The sequence below is a fragment of the Pongo pygmaeus genome, chromosome Y, assembly GCF_028885625.2.
Source record: "Pongo pygmaeus isolate AG05252 chromosome Y, NHGRI_mPonPyg2-v2.0_pri, whole genome shotgun sequence".
Taxonomy (NCBI): domain Eukaryota; kingdom Metazoa; phylum Chordata; class Mammalia; order Primates; family Hominidae; genus Pongo; species Pongo pygmaeus.
Window position 1 is genome coordinate 37,063,952 of NC_072397.2, and position 21,005 is coordinate 37,084,956.

The 21,005-nt window shown below is 40.6% G+C and overlaps 2 pseudogenes; both read right to left on the minus strand.

The window, feature by feature from the left end:
* LOC129025764 (PTPN13 like Y-linked pseudogene) lies at positions 1,264-16,354 on the minus strand (annotated as a pseudogene).
* On the minus strand, positions 18,354-19,637 carry LOC129025924 (actin, cytoplasmic 2-like; annotated as a pseudogene).
* Positions 19,638-21,005: the final 1,368 nt, after the last annotated feature.

Genomic DNA, 21,005 nt, shown 5'->3' on the forward strand with positions numbered 1-21,005 from the left:
ACGCTCCTCCCTTTTGAACTTTAGAAAAAGTTGACCATCATTAACAGCAACACATACCTTAAGTCTGATAAGGAATATTTACCTTTATTCTCTCAAGCCTGCTACATGGAGTCTTCATCATCATGATAGAACTTTGGAACTTTGGTCTCTACAGCACTTAACTATTCATTGTAACCCAATCATTCCCATTTGTTGATTTTAGTATTTTAGGTAATAACTTAACTCTTTCAGACAACTGCCAATGAAAACATATTTAAATCTACCTGTAACTTGAAACTGCAGCCCCACACCATCGCTATGTCAAAGTGTCCCATCATTTCTCGACCAAACCAACGTACTTCTTACATATGTTTGATTGATGTCTCCTGTCTCCCTAAAATGCATAAATATAGGCTGTGTACACATCACCTGGGGCAAGTGTTCTCAGGATTTCCTGAGAAGGGTTGTGTCATGAACCATTTGTCACTCATATTTGGCTCAGAATTCTTCAATTAATTTATGGTATAGTATCAAAATTTGATATTGTTAGTACATCTCACCTACTGTAGGATTTCAATCTTCATAAAGTGGACATTTTCATCAACATTAGAAATCCACTCTCAACTAACTATGACTGTCTCAGGAAAAGAAAAAATGTGGCTAACCATTCATATATCACATATTTAAACTTAAATAATAATTCAAGTTCTCATATACCTACTTTAAAATTTTTCTATATTGTTTGAACTACTTTAGTTCTCTAAGAAAAATGAGTCATTAAAGCATGAAAAAAAGTGTTGTTGGAGGTTGTGATTTCTCCCCTGTCCTCAGCCAGTCATAGTGGTTCCACTCAGCACCTCTCCTTTCTCTGTACCAGAATCTCCCCCAGAAACAAGCTCAGATGATCTGCAAACCACAATTTGGTAGCTGTGACAATGTGTGGTCACTGACTCACTCAAGGGACACCTTTGTATAGTCAGAATTGGAGGCTAGGGCTGGGAATTAAGGCTCAGGGCAGTGCCCCTCCTTAGTTCTTGGTGCTGCAGACAAGGTGTGTTTTCCTCACCTGGCCCCCGGATGTATGAATGCTATGTCCTCTTCTGGGAAGGTCCTGAGGAGACGTCTGTGTTGTCACCTGGTCATAGCACCAGAAGTCTTGTAGCAACGGCCACTCCTGGACATGTCCAGAAGAGAAAGAGGCTTCATCTTCATGGTGGATGTGACCTCAGGTGTGCCAAAGTCGCGACCACTCGGGCGGGTCCTGAGATGAAGTAGGCTTAGTCTTCACCATGAACGTGCCACCGGTGTCCCCAGGTACCCTGCAACCATGGCCTGTCTCTGGTGTGTCCTGAGGAGAAGGAAGCACTGTCTGAGGCACTGTGAGGACCCCCTGCTCCTCAGAAAGTTCGTTTGGGGGCTCTGCGGGCTCAGTGCGTAGGCTGTGTCCACCCTCCGATGGTAGCCCGGGAAAATCTCTGAAATTCGTGGTGGGTTAATCCAGGTGGTAATCTCAGGAAGGGAAAGTGAAATAGAGCCAACCTTCCCGTAACTGAATGGAGATAAAAAAAAAAAGCAAAGAAGAGGGTCAATAGATAAAACTCAATTGATTTTTTGTATATCAGCAATAATGAATAGAAATCATTGGAATTTGAAATATTAAAACACCACTTAAAATACTACCCATAAAATTGAATCCATTAAGCACAAATGTAACTAAATATGCAAAATTCATTCAGTAAACAATGAGCAGTCTTTGAGAGAAATCAAAAGAAATATTAGTAAATGCAGAGAGGCCTGGCATGTTGGCAGATGCCTGTAATCCCAGCACTTTGGGAGGCTGCCACAGGCAGATCACTTGAGCCTAAGAGTTGGAGACCAGCCTGGGGAACAGGGTGAAATCCATCTCTACCAAAAATACAACGCCTGTAGTCCCAGCTACTTGAGTCATTGAAGTGGGAGAATCTCAGTGAGTTGAGATAGCAGCACTGCACTCCAACATGGGTGACACAACTCTTTTTCAATCAATCAATCAATAAATAAACAGATGTTTCTCGTTCTGGAGAAGTACATTTATGATTATGGCAGCCCTATCCCAATCAAATTCCAGGTAAATATATCAAAAAACTCTTCGTAGATGTAGAATAGATGAAATAAGACTGAAGAAAAACAAAGCTAAAGGACTTACACATCTGGATAGGAATACTTACACTAAAGCTAACGTAATAAAGAAGAATGTGGCATTCATAATTTAATAGACAAGCAGATAAGTGGAAGAGAATAAATAGCCCCAAAATCGTCCCAAGTCAACTGATTTTGTCAAAAACGCAAAGCATATTCTTTGGAAGAGATAAAGCTATTTCACAAGTGGCAAGAAAACTGCTGGAAACTATATGGAAACAAATGAACATAGACAAAAATTTTACAGTTAAAAAATTAGTCAAAAGTACCCATACATTGAATTTTTTCAACACAAAGTTGTAATTAGAAAATATCTTCATGGGTGTGGGTTTGGTAATGAGTTATTAGCAAGTCCATGAAAGAAAAAGAATGGATAATATGAACTTTATTGGAAATTGAAATGTCTACTCTGTAAAACACTCTGTTACCATTGGGCATGGCAGTTCAAGCCTGTAATCTCAGCACTTTTGAAGGTCAAAGCAGACAGATCACCTGAGGACAGGAGTTCCAGATCAGCATCGTATACATGGTGAAATCACATCTGCACTAAAAATACAAAAATTTAACTGGGATTTCTGGTGTGCGCCGGTAATCCTAGCTGCTCAGGAGTCTGAGCAAGGAGAATCCTTTGAACTTAGGAGGTGGGGATTGCAGTGAGGCTAGATCAGGTCATTGCACTACAGCCTTGGTGACAAAATGAGACGCCACCTAAAAAAAAAAATCCGGTAAAGAGAACCAAAAAGCCAGCCACAGATAGAAAAATTTGGCAAACTCATCTGAAAAGTGACTTGAATGTACAATATATGAGGAAACTCTAAAAGTCAAAAAGATAAGCAACCCAATTCCAAGGTAAAAACCTGAGTAGATACCTCACTAAGGAAGATACAGAGATGGAAAACAGGCAGGCAAACCAAACACTGCTTGCGGAAAGCCTGCTATTTCTGCTGAAGGCTGAGACTCCAAGTTATCCATGGGGAGCAGCAGTGGCTCCAAAGGCCGCTCCCACCTACCCAACTTCCGCCCTTCCTCCAGGGTCCAAGAGTCCCCAAGGAACGGGGCATGCTCTCCCAGAAAGAGCCTGAAGTTGGATATTTTGTTTCTCCGCTTTCCTTAAAGCTCTGGAGGCTGCTAAGTATCCTTAGGTTGGAAGTTTCATTTTTATCATAAGCATCTTGCAGCACTGACAAGCATTAGGAGAGTTGGTTTTTAATCTACACTTGTCTTCATAAAGAGATAAAATAATTGGCTCCAACTGCTTTTTAGTAAATTCTTTTAAAATGTTTGGTACAATATATTTTTATTTTGCTTTCCTGGAGACACAAAGCAGAGACAAATTATTAAGTAAAAACCAAATAGGGAGTAATCATAAATTCATGGATTCTATTTAGTCCATCATTTAATCTGACTTTCTTTTTTATTACAGTTTAACTTCTAGGATACATGTGCAGATCAGGCAGATTTGTTACATTGGTGTACATGTGACACGGTGGTTTGCTGCACCCATCAACCCATCATCTAAGTTTTAAGTCCTGCATGCATTGGGTATTTGTCCTAATGATCTCCTTCCACTTACCCCCTACTCCCTGAGAGGCCCCATTGTGTCCTCATTGTTCCATTCCCATTTATGAGTGAGGACAGGTTGTGTTTGCTTTTCTGTTCCTGTGTTACCTTGCTGAGAATGATTGTTTCCAGCTTCATTCATGTCCCTGAAAAGGACACGAACTTACTCATGACTGCACAGTATCCCATGGTATATATGTTCCATATTTTCTTTATCCAGTCAATAATTGATGGGCATTTGGGTTTGTTCCATGTCTTTTTTGGGTCTGAATAGTGCTGCAATAAACATATGTGTGCATGTTTACTTATGTAGAATGATTTAAAATCCTCTGGCGGTATACCACATAATGCGATTTCTGGGTCAAATGTTATTTCTGGTTATAGATCATTGAAGAATTACCACACTGTCTTCCCCAATGATTGAACTAATTTACACTCCCACCCAGCAGTATAGAGCATTCCTTTTTCTCCACATCTTCACCAGCATCTGTTGTTTCCTGACTTTTTAATGGTCACCATTCTGACTGGTGTGAGATGGTATCTCATTGTGCTTTTGATGTGCATTTCTCTAATGACCAGTGATGTTGAACTTTTTTTATACGTGTTTATTGGCTGATTAAATGTCTTCTTTTCAGAATTGTTTCTTCATATCCTTTGCCCACTTTTTGATGGGTTTTTTTATTTTGTTGTATATTTTTAAAAATTTCTTGTAGGTTTTGAATAGCAGACCTGTTTCAGATAGATAGGTTGAAAAAATGTTCTTACATTTTGTATGTCACCTGTTCACTCTGATGATATTTTCTTTTGCTGTGAAGAAGCTCTTTAGATTAATTACATCCCATTTGTCAATTTTGGATTGTGTTGCAATTTTTTTTTGGTCTTTTTGTCATGAAGGCTTTGCCCATGCCTATATCCTGAATGGTATTGTCTTGATTTTCTTCTATAGTGTTTAGGGTTTAGGTTTTACGTTTAAGTCTGTTAATTCATCTTGAGTTAATAATGTGGTGTGAGAAAGGGATCTAGTTTCAGGTTTCTGCATATGCTGAGCCAGTTTTCGCATATCAGGGAATTCTTCCACAGTTGCTTGTTTTTGTCAGGCTTGTCAAAGATCAGATCATTGTAGATGTGTGAATTACTTTAAGCAGTATGGTCATTTTCATGATATTTATTCTTATCCGTGAACATGATATTTTTTTTTCCAAATTTTGTTGTCCTCTCTTATTTCTTTGGACAGTGGTTTGTAATTCTCCATAAAGAAGTCCTTCATGTTCCTTGTAATTTTTATTCTTAGTTATTTTATTTTCTTTGGAGCAATTGTGAATTTGAGTTCATTCACGATTTGAGTCTCTGTTTGTCAATTATTCATTTATAGAAATGCTTGTGATTTTTGCACATTGATTTTGTAGACTGAGATTGCTGAAGTTGCTTATAAGCTTAAGCAAACTCATACAAAAGACAAGTCCCTTGTCTATTGTTAAGGAGTTTTAGAGGTGAGATAATGGAGTATTCTAAATATACAACTATGCCCTCTAAAAACAGGGTAAATTTGACTTATTTTATTTTTATCTGAATATCCTTTATTTGTTTCTCTTCCCGATTGCCCTGGGCAGAACTTTCAATCTGATGTTGAATAGGAGTAGTGAGAGAAGCCATCCTTGTCTTGTGCCTTGTGTTTTGTGTTTTCAAAGGAAATATTTCCAGCTTTTGCCCATTCAGTATAATATTGCCTATGGGTTTGTCACAAATAGTTCTCTTTAGTTTCTGATACATTCCATCAATACCTAGTATATTGAGTGTTTTTAGTAGGAAGGGATATTGAATTTTACAAAGGCCTTTTCTGCATCAATAGAGAAAATTATGTGGTTTTTGTCATTGGTTCTTTTTATGTGAGGAATTACTTTTGTTAATTTGTGTATGTTGAAACCAGCCTTGCTGGTTGGAGCTGATCTGATTGTGATGGATAAGCTTTTTGATGTGTTGCTGGATTCAGTTTGCCAGTATTTTATTGTGAATATTCACATTGATGTTCATAGGGGATATTTGCCTTTATTTTATTTTTTTGTCTGTGACAGGTTTTGGTATTAAGATGATGCTGGCCTCATAAAATAAATTCAAGAAGAGTCCCTCTTTTTATATTGTTTTGAATAGTTTCAGAAGTAAATGGCACTAGCTTTTCTTTGTACTTCTGGTAGAAGTCGGCTGTGAATCTGTCTACTCTGGACATTTTTTGGTTGGTAGGCTATTAAGTACTGCCTCAACTTTAGTATCTGTTGGTCTCTTCAGGGATTCTAATTTTTCCTGGTTTAGTCTTGTAGAATTGTGTGTGGCCAGGAGTTTATTTATTTCTTCTAGATTTTTTGCTTTATTTACATAGAGGTGTTTACAGTATTCTCTGATGGTGGTTTGCATTTATGCGGGATCAGTGGTTACATCCCCATTATCCTTTTTTACTATGTCTAATTTATTCTTCTCCTTTTTTTCTTTATTAGTCTGGCTAGCAATGTATCTGTTTTGTTAATTTCTACAAAATAAAACAAAAAACGCCCCTGGATTCATGAATTTTTTGATGGATTTTCCTGTCTCTATCACCTTCAGTTATGTTCTGAACTCAGATATATCTTTTTTTGTCTCAGCTTTTGGATTTCTTTGTTCTTGCTTCTTCAGCTCTTTTTCTCTCTTTCTTTTTTTTTTTTTTTTTTTTTTGAGAAGGTGTCTTGCTCTGCCACACACACTGGAGTGGAGTCATGCTACCTCAGCTCACTGTGGCTTTTATCTTTTGGGTTCAAGAAATTATCTCAACTCAGCTTACCGAGAATCCTAGATTACAGGTGTGTGCCCTCAAGCCGGGCTAATTTTTTTTTTTTTTTTTTTTTGTATTTTCTGTGGACATGGAGTTTCACAACGTTGGTTGACTAAGCTGGTCTTGAACTCTTGAGCTCAGGTGACCTGCCTGGCACAACTTCCCAATGTGCTGAAATATCAGGCATGAGCCACTATGTCTGTCCCTCTAGTTTTTTTCATTGTGATTTTAGGGTGTTGATTTTAGATCTTTCCCACTTTTGATGTGGGCATTTAGTGCTATAAATTTCTCTCTTAACGCTGTTTTAACTGTGTTCTAGAGATTGTAGTAGGTTGTGTCTTGTTCTCATTGATTTCAACAACTTCTTTCTTTCTTTCTTAATTTTGTTATTTACCCAGTGGTCAATCAGGAGCAGGTTTTACAGTTCCCGTGTGATTGTGCAGTTTTGAAAAAGTTTCTTAATCTGAGTTCTAATTTTATTCCACTCTGGTGTGAGAGACAGTTTATTTTGATTTCCGTTCTTTTCCATTTGCTCAGGAGTGTTTTACCTCCAATTATGTGGTCAATTTTACAATAAGTGCTATGTGGTGATGAGAAGAAAGTATATTCTGTTGATTTGGAGTGGGGACTTCTGTAGATGTCTGTTAGCTCTGCTTGGTCAAGGCTGAGTTCCCTTCCTGAGTATTCTTGTTAAAATTCTGTCTCATTTATCTGTGTAATATTGATAATGGGGTGTTGAAGTCTCCTGTTAGAATTGTGCGTGAGTCTAAGTCTGTGTAAGTCCCTAAGAACTTGCTTTTTAATCTAAGTGCTCCTGTATTAGGTTCATATATATTTAAGATCGTTAGCTCTGCTTTTTGCATTGATTCCTTTACCATTATGCAATTCCCTTCTTTGTCTTTTATGTTCTATGTTGGCTTGAAGTTTGTCTTAGGATAGACTACAATTTCAACCCCTGCATTTTTTTTTTTTAACTTTCCATTTGCTTGGTAAATATTCCTCCATCCCTTTATTTTGAGCCTATGGGTGTCTTCACCCATGAGATGGTTCTCCTGAATATAGCACAACGAAGAGTCTTGATTCTTTATCCAATTTGCCAGTCTTGGTACTTTAATTGGCAAATTTATTTCATTTACATTTAAGGTTAATATTCTTATGTGTCAATTTGACCCTGGCATGGCAATGGTATCTGGTTGTTTTGCACATTAGTTGATACACTTTCTTCATAGTGTTGTTGTTCTTTATATTTTGCTATTTTTTTCAATGGTGAGTACCAGTTTTCTTTTTTTTTTTTTTGTTTTTTGTTTTTTGTTACAGAGTCTCACTCTGTTGGTCAGGCTGGAGTGCAGTGGCATGATCTCGGCTCAGTGCAAGCTCCACCTCCTGTGCTCCTAACATTCTGCCTCAGCCTCCTGAGTCTGAGTAGCTGGGACTACAGGAACCCACCAACATGGCCGGCAATTTTTTTTGTATTTTTAGTAGTGATGGGGTTTCACTGTGTTAGCCAGGATGGTCTCCATCTCCTGACCTCATGATCCACCCACCTCTGCCTCCCAAAGTGCTGGGATTACAGGCATGGGCCACTGCACCAGGTGAGTACCAGTATTTTCTTTCAGTATTTAGTGCTTTCTTCAGGAGCTCTTCGAAGGCAGACATGGTGGTGACAAAACCATATACATTTTGCTGTCTGTAACAATTTTATTTTTCTTTTCTTATAAAGCTTAGTTTCACTCAATATAAAATTATAGGTTGAAATTGCTTTTTTTAAACAGTTGTTTTATATTGTACTCCACTCTCTTTTGGCTTGTAGGGTTTCTGCAGAGAGATCCTCTGTTAGTCTGATGGATTTATCTTTGCAGGTAACCTGACCTGTCTCTCTGGCTGTCCTTAACATTTTTCTTTTGTTCAACCTTGGAGAATCGGACAGTTATTTGTCTATTGCTGTTCTTGAGGATTATGTTAGTGGTGTTATCCATGTTTCCTGAACTTGAATGTTGGCCTGTCTTGTTCCATTTGTGAAGTTCTCCTGGATAATGCCTTAAAGTGTGTTTTCAAACTTGGTTCCATTTTTACCCATCACTTTCAGGTACACCAATCAATTATAGGTTTGGTCTTTTGACATAGTCCCATATTTCTTGGAGCCTTTGTTTGTTGCTTTTCTTTCATTTTTCTCTAATCTTGTCTTCATGCTTTATTTCATCAAGTTGATCTGGAATCTCTGATACTGTTTTTTCCTCTTCATTGATTCAGCTATTAATACTTGTTTTTGCTTCACAATGTTTCTTGCACTGTGTTTTTCAGCACTATGAGGTCACATATGTTCTTCTCTTAACTGGTTATTTTAGTTAGCAGCTCCTGTAACGTTTTATCAAGGTTCTTACCTTCCTTGCATTGGTTTAGAACATACTCCTTTAGCTCAGAGACTTTTATTATTACTGATTTTCTGAAGCCTACTTCTGCCAACTCATCAACCTCATTCTCCATCCACTTTTGTGCCCTTGCTGGAGAGGAGTTGCAATCATTTGGAGGAGAAGAGTCATTCTAGTTTTTTGAATTTTCAGCTCTTTTGTGCCGGCTATTCCTCATTTTTCATGGATTTATCTACATGTGGTCCTTGATCCTGAATGTCTTTGGATTGGGATTTTGTGTGAGTGTCCTTTTTGTTAATGTTGATGTTGATGTTACTGTTTCCTGTTGGTTAGTTTTTCTTCTAACAGTCAGGCCTCTCTTCTGCAGGTCTGCTGCAGTTTGCTGGTCTACTTTAGCTGCTGTTTGCCTGGGTATCACCATATGAAGTTGCACAACAGCAATGATTGGAAGATTTGTCCCAGAGTGATACCTGGCTGGTACCAGCCACAGCTCTTCTGTATGAAGTGTCTGTTGACCCCTGCTGGAAGGGGTCTCCTAGTCAGGAAGCACATTGGTCAGGGACACACTTGAAAAGCCAGCCTGTCCCTCAGCAGAGCTTGAGCACTGTCCTGGGAGATACACTGCTCTCTTCAGAGCAAGCAGGCAAGAATATTTAAGTCTGCTAAAGTTGCACTCACAGCCATCCCTTTTTCCACGTGTTCTGTCCCAGGGAGATGGGAGTTTTATATATAAGCCCCTGACTCAGACTGCTGCATTTCTTTCAGAGATGCCCTATCCAGTTTGGAGGAATCTAGAGAGTGAATGTGGCCACAGCTGCTTTGCATGCTTCTGTGAGTTCCTTGCAGTCCAAACTTCTTGGCAGTTTTCTTAACACTCTGAGGGGAAATCCTTATGCTCAGGTCTCAGTAATGGTGGTCAACCCTCTCCCAAACAAGCTTGGTCATTCTAGGTTGACTTCAGGCTTCTATGTGGGTAGTGAGAACTTGAAGTCAGTGGATCTCAGCTTGCTGTTGTCCATGGGATTGGGGCCTGCTCAGTGAGACCACTTAGCTCCCTGGCTTCAGCCACTTTCCAGGGGGGTGAATGGTTCTGTGTCACTGGTGTTCCAGGTGCCACTGGGGTATAAAAATTATTTTGCAGCTAGCTCAGCATTTGTGAAAGCAGTCACCTAGTTGTGTGCTTGAAAACTCAGGTCTCTGGTTATGCAGGCACACTAGGGAATCTCCTGTTCTGTGCATTGTTAAAACCATTCAAAACTGCAGGTTATGGTCTTGATAGCACAGCCCCTGATGGCTTTCCTTGGTTAAGGGAGTAAGTTTTCAGCCCCTTGCACTTCCTGAGTGAGGTAACACTCACCGTACTTCTGCTTGCCTTTTGTGGCTGGAACTCAATATCTAACCACTTCCAGTGAGAGGAACCAGGTAACTTAGGTAGAAATGCAGAAATCACCTGTCTTTTGTGTTCATCTCGCTTGGAGCTGCAGAACAGAGTTGTTACTTTTCAACCATATTGCCAGATGCCCACAAGCTTTTCCCCTTATTTATAGTGTGCACTGTTGAAATTACCAGAAGTTTCACTTGTAATGTCTCAAAGCAACAGGGAAAAGAACATTGAGAAATGATTTAATAAATTGATCTCTGTCTTTCAATGTCAATCAAAAGGAGTGCCATGTTGCAAAAGGTGAAGGAAAATGAACAAACCAAAAACATGTGATTTCACATTTTGGTTCACTTTTGAAAAAGCAGATTTAAGAAGGTAAACCTCCAGGTTTCTAATCTGTATCAAGTATTAAGCATTGCAAAGTATGTACAGAAATTGAAATCAATTATTTCTTCAATTTTGACAGAAATAAATTTGTACTCTAGAAACTCCTGTTGTTGCTTTGATATCTGTGGGGATTCAGTCAAGATGTTGGGGAAAATTAGCAGATGCAAACTTTCTTGCAAGGCTAGGGGGTTGGCATAAGCTCCAGGAATTAACTTGGCTGAAAATGGCCTTTTCCCTTTCGTCAAGTAAGTTAGAGTAGAAACAAACGAATGTGGGTGTTTATCTAACTAGCTTGCTTACTCATGTGGTCCCAAGTTTAATCTTTGACTTAGTACAGTGCTAAATTGCTTTCTAATTGGGAAGTCCACACTGTCAATTACCCTTTAGTGGTGTCAACTTGAGCCTTGGTCAATTAGTCTTTACTGAATTAATGTGAGTCTCACTAGCTGCTTGGGGCCACAGTCAAAGCTCTGCAGTGAGCAGAGACCACACCACTGCACTCCAGCCTGGGCCACAGAGCAAGACTCTGTTTCAGAAAAATAAAAAGCTCCTACTCACTCTAGGAAAGAAGGGTCTTCCTTTGTTCCACATGGAACTATTTCAGGACCAGGTCTCAGGAAGCCTTTATTGTATGCGTTAAAAGAAATGTAACATAAAATTTACCAATCTAAATATTTGTACATGTACAGGTAAGTGGCATTAAGTATGTTTATGTTATTGTTCAACCATCACCGCCATTTCACATTCCCACCATCAATGCACAAGGGTACCATTTTCTGCAGAAACTCTCCAACTCTCCCTTTTTCAAAAAAAAAAAAAAAAGAAATTCTAGTGGGTATAAGGTGGTAATCCCTCTCCTGTCCCACTCATGCCTGTTTAAATATCTGTAGCAGACCCACTGGCCATTTCCAGCTCCAGGTCACTTTTTCTATGCTGCCTATCCAGACGCCCAGTGATCAGTGATGTCTCCTCAGGGTTTAGAAGGTCTTCTGCATTTTGCTCTATTATAATTCAGACCTCAGCATATGATATCCATGCATTGTTCCACGTAAATAAAGGGAAATTAACATTTTCTGAGCACCACCACATGCAGGTGACTTGCTCAAGTGAACTCAAAGTAACTCTGCCAGATATGGTTCATCCCACATGTAGAGAAAAAAGCCAGGATCAGGTGATTGAGTGACTCACTTTCAATCACACAGCTTCCAAGTAACTTCAGGTCCAGCCCCTGGCCAGGTCTCCCGTTGTCATTTAGAAAAAGTTTGTGAGTCACTTGAACATATGTCCAGGCAACACCCAGTCTTCTTTCTATCAACCAAGGTGAGCTCCAGGGACAATGGGTGACAAGACACAGCCAGTCATCTTTCTTCCATTCAGAGGCACTGCAGGTACTTGAAACTCATCAGGAACCGTCTCTTATCCCAAAACCCTCTCATACATAGGATGTTTTGAGGGCAATGTGTTACACATGGGTCACAGAAGGCAAACTTTAGTGAGGGAATCAAAACCAGCACATGGAGAAGGAGCTGGTGATTCCAATTGTAAAGGAAGTGTGGTATGCTAAGAAATTATTGCCCTGGAGGGTGAAAGAAACAAGAGGTTAGTATGACTAAATCAGATGGAGCAAGACGGAAAGTAGGGAATGGACCAGACACTTAGCATAAGGGCCAGTGGTTCCTTAGCAAGGTCGATGCAGATCTACCATGACATGATGTGGCCACTGCCCTCCTAGGAATGAACGATGAGAAATGAAGGCAAGTTTACAGGCTACATACATAAATAAATATTCACAACATCCTTATACGCAATGTTCCCAAACCAGGGGCCCCCCAAATGCCCACACACAGAATAAGGGTGAACAGGCTGTAGCACATCCACACCATGGCATGTGGGTCAGCATGAAAAGGAATGGACTGTTGATGCAATCAGAACAGAGTGACTCTGAAAGTGGTTCCACTGAATAAAAGAAGCCAGATCAGAACGATGCACAAAGACCCAAATACATACTGTATTTACATGTAATTCTATAAAATACCCGCGAAATTTTAGTGAAAGAAGCAGATCTGTGGTCCTAGATAGGCCAAGGAGAGATCGTTATCGCCGGGAGGAAGGTACGTTTTCATCACCTTCATCGCACTTCTGGCCTTACAGTGAATGAAATACTCACATGGAGAAAATCATCGGTTCTTCTGTCTGCACATGTGCAGTTTACCATATGCCAATCACAGTTCAACGAAGCTGTTTTTAAATAAGGAATCACTATCTGCAGCTTAGAATATGGATGGGCAGGAGGCCTGAGAAGGAAAGATTGTTTTCTTTTCCTAATCTATGAGGTTGTACAATGAGAATTAAGTTGGTCCTTAGCTCAGACACAGAACAGGCCTGAGGGAAGGCCTCACACAGTCCTTCCTTCTGCACAGAAGAGTGACCATCTAACACAGTACCAAGATGTCCCTGAGGACCTTTATAAGTCAAAGTGACCTCCTGTCCTCATGTCTATTTTCTGGTATTTCCTCTTTCCTGCAGAAGCTTGCCTGCCCTCTGATGTAGAGCAAATAATGTTCAAGTTCTAATACGAACATTCTGGTTCCATCACAGTAGAGAAATGGGTTGCCTTCTCTCTCTTCAAGACAAAGAAAAGTGAAAAACCATGAGCACAATGTCCACAGTTGTGCAGTCAGGTTGCAAGTGGAGGAAGAGCATCGCCATGCCAAGGCAGCAGCAGGACAACCGAAGGTGAACATTTCTGCAGAAGAAACAAGGAAGCTTAGGGATTCCCAGAGGAAATCATCCTTCCCATGTGTATACCCCTGGTTTGAAGCCCAGTTCCTATTGTCCCAATGTGAAATGAGCCTGCCACCATCCCCATTTCAGCCTTATTACTAATTGCACAGGCAAACATAAGTGTTCAACAGTTTTAAAAAATGCAAAAAAAAAAAAAAAAAAAAACAGGACAAATATGATCAAACAGACAACTCACCTCGAGAGAAATGAGTCTTTAAGTTCCTTTTTCCTTCTGGCCCCATGACCTCTGGTCAAGGAAAGTTCAGAATGAATGCTCCCTATAGTCTCAAAGAAGTATAAAATATTGCATCCATAGAAAGTAACAAAATTTAGGAAGATAATAGGAAAATTCAGAGACCAGGAAAGACAGCTTGAAATTCTCTTAAAATGTGCAACTCTCAAAATTGGAAGACAGAACTTAAAAAATATTTCAAAACCACAGACAATTAAAGAAAAACACATAAGAAATGTGGTTAGCTCTCTGGCAGATGAGTCCCTGAGTTGCAGTAGTGAAATAGCATTTGACATGTAAAAACTGAGGGAGGCAGTTATGAAAGCCCTTGGAATGACAGCTCAATCCCAGGCCTAGAGAGCTGTTGGTTGGGTGGGAACAGGAAAAAGGAAGGCATCCAGCAGTGACTTTTCAGATGGGAGGTTAGAAATGAGGGAAGATGTTAAGGATGTGATAAAAGGAGACAATTTAATTTTAAATAGAAAGAGAAAAGAAAAGGCAATAGAAACTCTATGAAAATAGAAAGCTAAAGAAAAAATTTGTATATACCCATAGAATACCAAGACATATATGTGAATTGACAGTGCTAATATACTTCCTGCAAGAGGAAAGTCACAAGATTCTATTGTATTTGATCAACAAAATATATATCTAACTATTTATACTCTACAGTTACTTGCAACTTCAATGATAAGTAAGAAAGAATCTAAAATCAAGATATTCCTATCATTGGCTGAGGGTGGAGAAAAGGTGGGAGTCTAAGAAACTCAGTCTTCCTCTGTGGTACCTGGTTGTTAACGGGTTGTTCAGGGGACTAGGGTGAGGTGTACATGGTAGCAGCTCCTTCTGTGTAACTCTTGCCTCACCTCTGTATTTTTCAGTCATGTGCATATATTTTTATTTTCAAAATAAAATATATGAGAAATAACATGTGGTGTCAGAGACTCAAGGAAGAGTCTCTGTTCCAGCTTTACTGGTTCCAAGTCTAATTAAACACCACAGATTCCAGCAGAAAATCCTGTCTCTACCCACACTTCCACTCCCTGAAACAAGACCCAAGTAATCACCAGATGCAGCTCAAAAACTCAAGATCTGTCCAAAGCAGATCCACATGTAGGCATCACCAAGGGTATCAGTGGACACAACCACAGAGGTGTCTGCAGTGTGCATCATGAAGTCCAGCTCCTAAGTGTAGACCAACTTCGCGATCTGGAAGGAAATTTCCTTAGAGGATGCCAGTACTAGTGGCATCAGCCACCACTCAGGTACAGCCATAGAGTGGTCCAGCATGTTACTGTAAGCAGCCAGAGGGCAGAGGAAAGGAGCAGGAAAGATGAGAGGGAGGGTGGCAACCTCATGTTTGGACCCCTACTGGTATATGTCACTATGTTGCAGTGGCCTGGGAGACACAAAGAACACCATATTTTGGTGGGAAGAGGCTCTCTCAGGTCAGAGCAGTAAGACTTGGAAAGAAACTGAAGCCAAGCTGAGGAATATGGTTTCCTGTTTCAATTTGGCCACCTGTGGCTGTGGGTCCCATGATATCACAAATGGCAATGCCTTTTCCATTTTCTCTGTGGCTGCAAAGACTTGGGTAAGGCTCTGATTGACCTGGCACTCTTGAGGCACTTAAAGCCTATTACTTGAAACTGTTAATACGTTAACACTTTATTTACAATGACTTCAATGAAGTATTGTTCTCCAGTGTTGAAAATGGGAAAATGATTAACAAGAGCTTGATAGTTATGCAAATAAATGATGGTTGATCCTAAAGAACAAATAGGCAGCACTTGATAATAAAGATTTAGTATTTAATGAATGTGCACTGTGTCTCAATGGTACTCTTAGGCTTTTGATAACCACCCCCACTTAATCTCTGCGACAATCCCCATGGCAGGTCCTGGCACCATCCCTATTTTAGAAGTGAGAAGTCACATGAACCCGACCAGGGTCACAAACCTGGGCTGTGGAGGATCTAAATATAAGCAGGTAAAAGAGGTGCCAAGAAAGATGATAATATCCTAATGGTATGTGGAAAGGAGGAGAAAAAGTGCAGATGGTGTGAAGGCCAGACAAGACATAGGCCAGCCTCAAATGTAGACCAGATCGACACCTGGCCAGCCTGCACTTTTCTTATCTTAAAGGATCCTCCTCATCAAAGGAAGATCACAGAGTGCAGGGAGTGTGCTCAAAGAAGCACTGATATGTAGCAGAAACATGATAAAAGAGAAACAAACAAAATGCTAAAAATAAACACACCAGAAGTATGCTGGGTTTGTCTTTAGGTGACAAGCCTGCAAGTGTCTTTTCCTAAGTATGTTTTCTCCATTCTCCAAAATAGACATAAATTCAGGTGATGAGTCAGGCTGCAGGAGTAAGCATAGGGTCAGAGGAATCTTCTCCTCAAACCTGGCCCCAGACCTTGGCTCCTGGCTGGTGGCCTCCCCTTCGCTGGGGTCTGCCCTTGTCCCAGAGACAGGGCTAGTCATCCCTACAGCCATTCCATGCCCTAGTCCCCAATAAAGAGTAGAGGGGAACTGAACAGGAGAAATGGTCTCATGGCCCATGGGATGAGAGTACCTGGCAGTCAATGGCATTCAAATTGTCTTGTCTCCAGAAAAGTCCAAGCCCAAGTCATTGAGTGCTTTCTTGGGACTGTGGAGGCCCATTTTATTCATGTCCCTCTAAAAGAGATCAGATGGAAGAAGAAGTTTTGTGGGACTCTGAGGCCCAGCCTTCTTTCCAGAAGGTAAAGCAGGCCTGCTGGCTGGAAAATGCTGTCACCACAGGGCGAAACCAATATTATTTGTTTATCTCTTGTCCTGTCTTTGGTCCAAAACAAAAACTGATAATTACTAACTGTGGAAAAGAGAGTTTCTGGGGTGCCAGTTTAGTTGGTCTACCCTGTGTAAGAAACCCATGGGGAGCCATGGGCAGCCTCTGAGAAGAAAAGTCTCCTTATTGCCCTCATGTATTTATGCCCCGAGTGCATAAATGCTCAACAGCATTCCACATGTTGCTCAGGGAGATAACACTCCCTTGAAGCAGTGGGGTATAACCAAACATCTTGGCTCCTTCTGAAACCAGCTCCCACCCATTTCAGTCCTGATAAGTTACAGATCTTAAGTAAGTTTGACACACACTTTTGCTTAAGGAAATGCACAGAAACTGCCAGTGCCAAACATCTTATTGAATGGCTCAGGATTTCTCCTTCACTGATTAATCCTTTTCCTCATCCCTTCCTCCCCCTCCCAGCTGCCCTGAGAACAAAAACTTGTAAACCAATAAATTGGGTGAAATCCAGGAGCAATGGGCCTTGAGCAAGCTTTCAATGTGCTGGTCTCCTGGACACACATTTTAAATGTTTATTCTGTCTCTTTCTAATTCCTTTTTCTCCTCCAGACTCAGGGTACCCACTGGGTGTTGGGCTGGTTTCCCAAACACAAACCTGTGACATTCCAAATCTTGGTGCTTGTATTGTCTCTCAAATCAACTCAATAAGCCCTCCTCTGGTGACACAAAAGCCTTTTCTCTAGCCAAAGAACTGACCCTACCATACAGTGACCTTGAAATGCAGACAGGCAGCCACAACACTGCTTGGGCCTGTCCTGAGCCTCAGATACCTGGTTTCAATTCATTTACATTCAAGATAATCATTGATAGGTAAGTTCTTACTACTGTTATCTTGTTAGTTGTTTCTGATTGAGTCATACATCATTTTTTCCTTTCCTCCTCCCATGTCTGCTTTTAAATATTTAGCATTTAATTATTTTCAGTAGTGATAAGCTTTGACTGCTTTGTTTTTATTGTTAGTGTTGCTGCTATAGCTTTTGATGGTCATCAAAGGCTCAGAGAAAACATCTTAGTTAATAATCAACTAGCTTAAGCTGAAAACATTTGTCACATAAAAACTCTAGACATTTACCCTCTCTTCCAATTACATTTTTGACATCACAATTTATATCTTTTAATACTGTGTATTCCTTAAAAGCCTATTGTTGACAAGTCTTTTGCCGAATGATTTCAAGTTCCTCTATTTTTTTGTTTATTTTCCCTTAGTACTTTTAGAATTTTCTTTATTTCTCAGACTTTGAGAGCTTGATTCTTTTTTTTTTTTTGGCAACACTTTTATTTTTCCTTACACAATGATGTGTTGCTGAGGCCTAATGTTCTCACATAACCGTTGAAAACAAAAATTTGTTGTCATCTCTTTAAAGAATTGAGAATTTCATACAAAAACCCTTACATAAATTAAAAGGATGAATACATTTACAGGTGTAAATGCAAACTGCTTCCAACTCAAGGCAAGTGACAGCCCACGGTGTTCTGGCAGAAAACATCAGCTAAGAAAGGAAACTGGGTCCTATGGCTTGGACTTTCCAACCCTGACAGACAGGCAGGATGGAAGCAACTGTTTCAGGAGCCCTTGCCAGCCTCTAGAGAAATCCCAGAACACTTAGTCCTGACACATTAATACCCTGCACAGATCAGAGACTACTGGCCATGCAGACTCACCAAGCCACAGACTTGTCTTCCACAAGCACGTTCTTACCTCAGCAGTCATGAAGTGACCAAGCCACATGCACTAAAGTTTGAACTCAAAGATATGTACACAGTATTAAACAAATACCAAGGGGAACAGTTGACTTGAATACAAGGTCAAAACTGGCAACAAGTTCTACAATCCAGTGCTGATACCAGATAAAAGCTTCAAGGACAATTTCTTTTCAAATGCTTATTCCAGTTTCATGAGGCTAGCATGAGGTGTATGCATTTGCCAAGGGCAAATTTATACTTCTGTATTAACCCATGCAGCAAATTCTACACATCTGCTCAGTTCATTTAGAAGCATTTGTGGTGGATGATGGAGGGGCCTGAATCGTCATACTCCTGCTTGCTAATACTCATCTGCTGGAAGGTGGACAGTGAGGCCAGGATGGAGCCACCAATCCACACTGAGTACTTGCTCTCTGGGGGTGCAATGATCTTAATCTTCATGATGCTAGGAGCCAGGGCAGTGATCGCCATCTGCACCTAGTCAGCAATGCCTGGGTACATGTTGGTGCCACCAGATAGTACCGTGTTGGTGTACAGGTCTTTGCAGATGTCCACGTCACACTTCATGATGGAGTTGAAGGTGGTCTAGTGGTTGCCGCAAGATTCCATACCCAGGAAGGAAGGTTGTAACAGCACCTCTGGACACCAGAACCGCTCATTGCCAATGGTGATGATCTGGCCAGCGAGCAGTTTGTAGCTCTTCTCCAGAGAAGTGGAGGATGTGGCAGTGGCCATCTCCTGCTTGAAGTCCAGGTAGATCTAGCACAGCTTCTCCTTGATGTCGCACATGATTTCCCGCTCGGCTGCGATGGTGAAGCTGTAGCCTCGCTCATTGAGGATCTTCATGAGTTACTCAGTCAAGTCCCAACCAGCCAGCTCCAGAAGTAGGATGGCATGGGGAAGGGAGTAGCCCTCCTAGATGGTCACCGTGTGGGTGACCCTGTCTCCGGTGTCCATGGCAATGCCAGTGCTGTGCCCAAAGGCATAGAGGGACAGCACATCCCTGATGGCCACGTACATGGCTGGGGTGTTGAAGGTCTCAAACATAATCTGAGTCATGTTCTCTCTGTTGGCCTTGGGGTTCAGGGGTTCCTTGGTCAGCAGCACTGGCTGCTCCTCTGGGGCCCCATGCAGCTCATTGTAGAAATGGTGCCAGATCTTCTCCATGTTGTCCCAATTGGTGATGATGCCATTTTCGATGGGGTACTCTAGGGTCAGGATGCTGTGCTTGCTGTGGGCTTCATTGCCCACATAGATGTCCTTCTGGCCCATGTCCACCATCACTCCCTGGTGTTGGGGGTGCCCCACAATGGAGGGAAACATGGCTCGGAGAGCGTCGTCCCGAGCAAAGCCAGCTTTGCACACACCAGAGCCATTGTCAATGACCAGCATGGCTATATCTTTTTCTATTGCGATGGGCGGAGGAGTGGGATAGTAGAGTGGTAGAAGAACAAGGTGAGTGAGCTTGCATTGGTGACTGAGAGTGAGTGCTTGATTCTTGTTTGTTGTGGGGTAGTTTTATGGCATATTAATCTTTTTTGTAGTCTCTGATCTTTCTGAACCTATATATTTATATCTCTCAAATTTTTGAAAGTTGTTATTATTCATTTGAATATGCTGTATATACCTTCCTTTTGCTGAACTCTTTCATGAATATTGCTAAATATTAGATTTGCTTATTCAAGAGAATTTTGTATATCTGGTAAATGTCATTCATTCTTTTTGATTGTTTTTCTGTTTTGTTCTTTGTTCATTTCTTAATAACCTATGTTAATTTTCATTTCTTTTCTTTTTTATTTTACTTTTTTTTTTTTTTTTTGGACAAAGTCTCTCTGTGTTGCCCAGGCTGGAGTTCAATGGCACAACACTGACTCACTGCAATGTCTGCCTCCCAGGTTCGAGTGATTCTCCTCTCTTAGCCTCCTGAATAGCTGGGATTACAGGTGTGCACCACTATGCCCAGAGAATTTTTTGTATTCTTAGTTGTGATAGGGTTTCACCATGGTGTCCTGACTGGTCTTGAACTGCCAACCTCAACTGATCAGCCAGTCTCAGCCTCCCAAAATGCTGTGATTACAGGCCTGAGCCTGCAAACCTGGTCCTAACTCATTTTAGAGCTCACTGATTCTTCATTCTGTTTGTTCTCTTCTGCTGTTGAAAGCCTTCTGAATTTTCTACTTCAACCAGTATATTTCTCAGTTCTGGGACTCTTTTTATTTTTAAATACTTTCAGTCCGTTTTTAAAAGTTTCTTTCAGAATTGTATCAGTTTCTTTTCTGTGTTGTTTTAGAGATCTGAGTTTCCTGGAAACTGATATTTTGAATTCTTGATCCAATAACCACTGATAGCCATTCTTATTAATTAGCATTGGTCAATGGTTTATGCTTTGTCCATTTAGGGATGTTATAATTACCTGTTTGGTATTATTTCTTGTGGTTATACATATATATCTTTTTATTGAAGGACTAGTTATTTAGTTTATTGTTTTCTCTGTCTTATTTTGCATTTTGTTGTATATAATTGCTTTGGGTTTTCTTTAAGACAAAAGTATGGTGGGACATGGTTTGCTTGATTTTGGCTAGGTCAGTTCCTCTGTTTGGCAGTAGATGGTGCCTTAAGCCCAGGTTTATCTCGGCTCTAACAAACTTTGAAACCCTGACAGTCTCCTGTCTGAGAGATTTTGAAGGGGATATCCTAAGCCTGTGAGAAGGCTCTCTACAGGTTTGTCATCAAGGAAATTATACGATATACCTCATACCTTATAGTAATGCTGTAGAG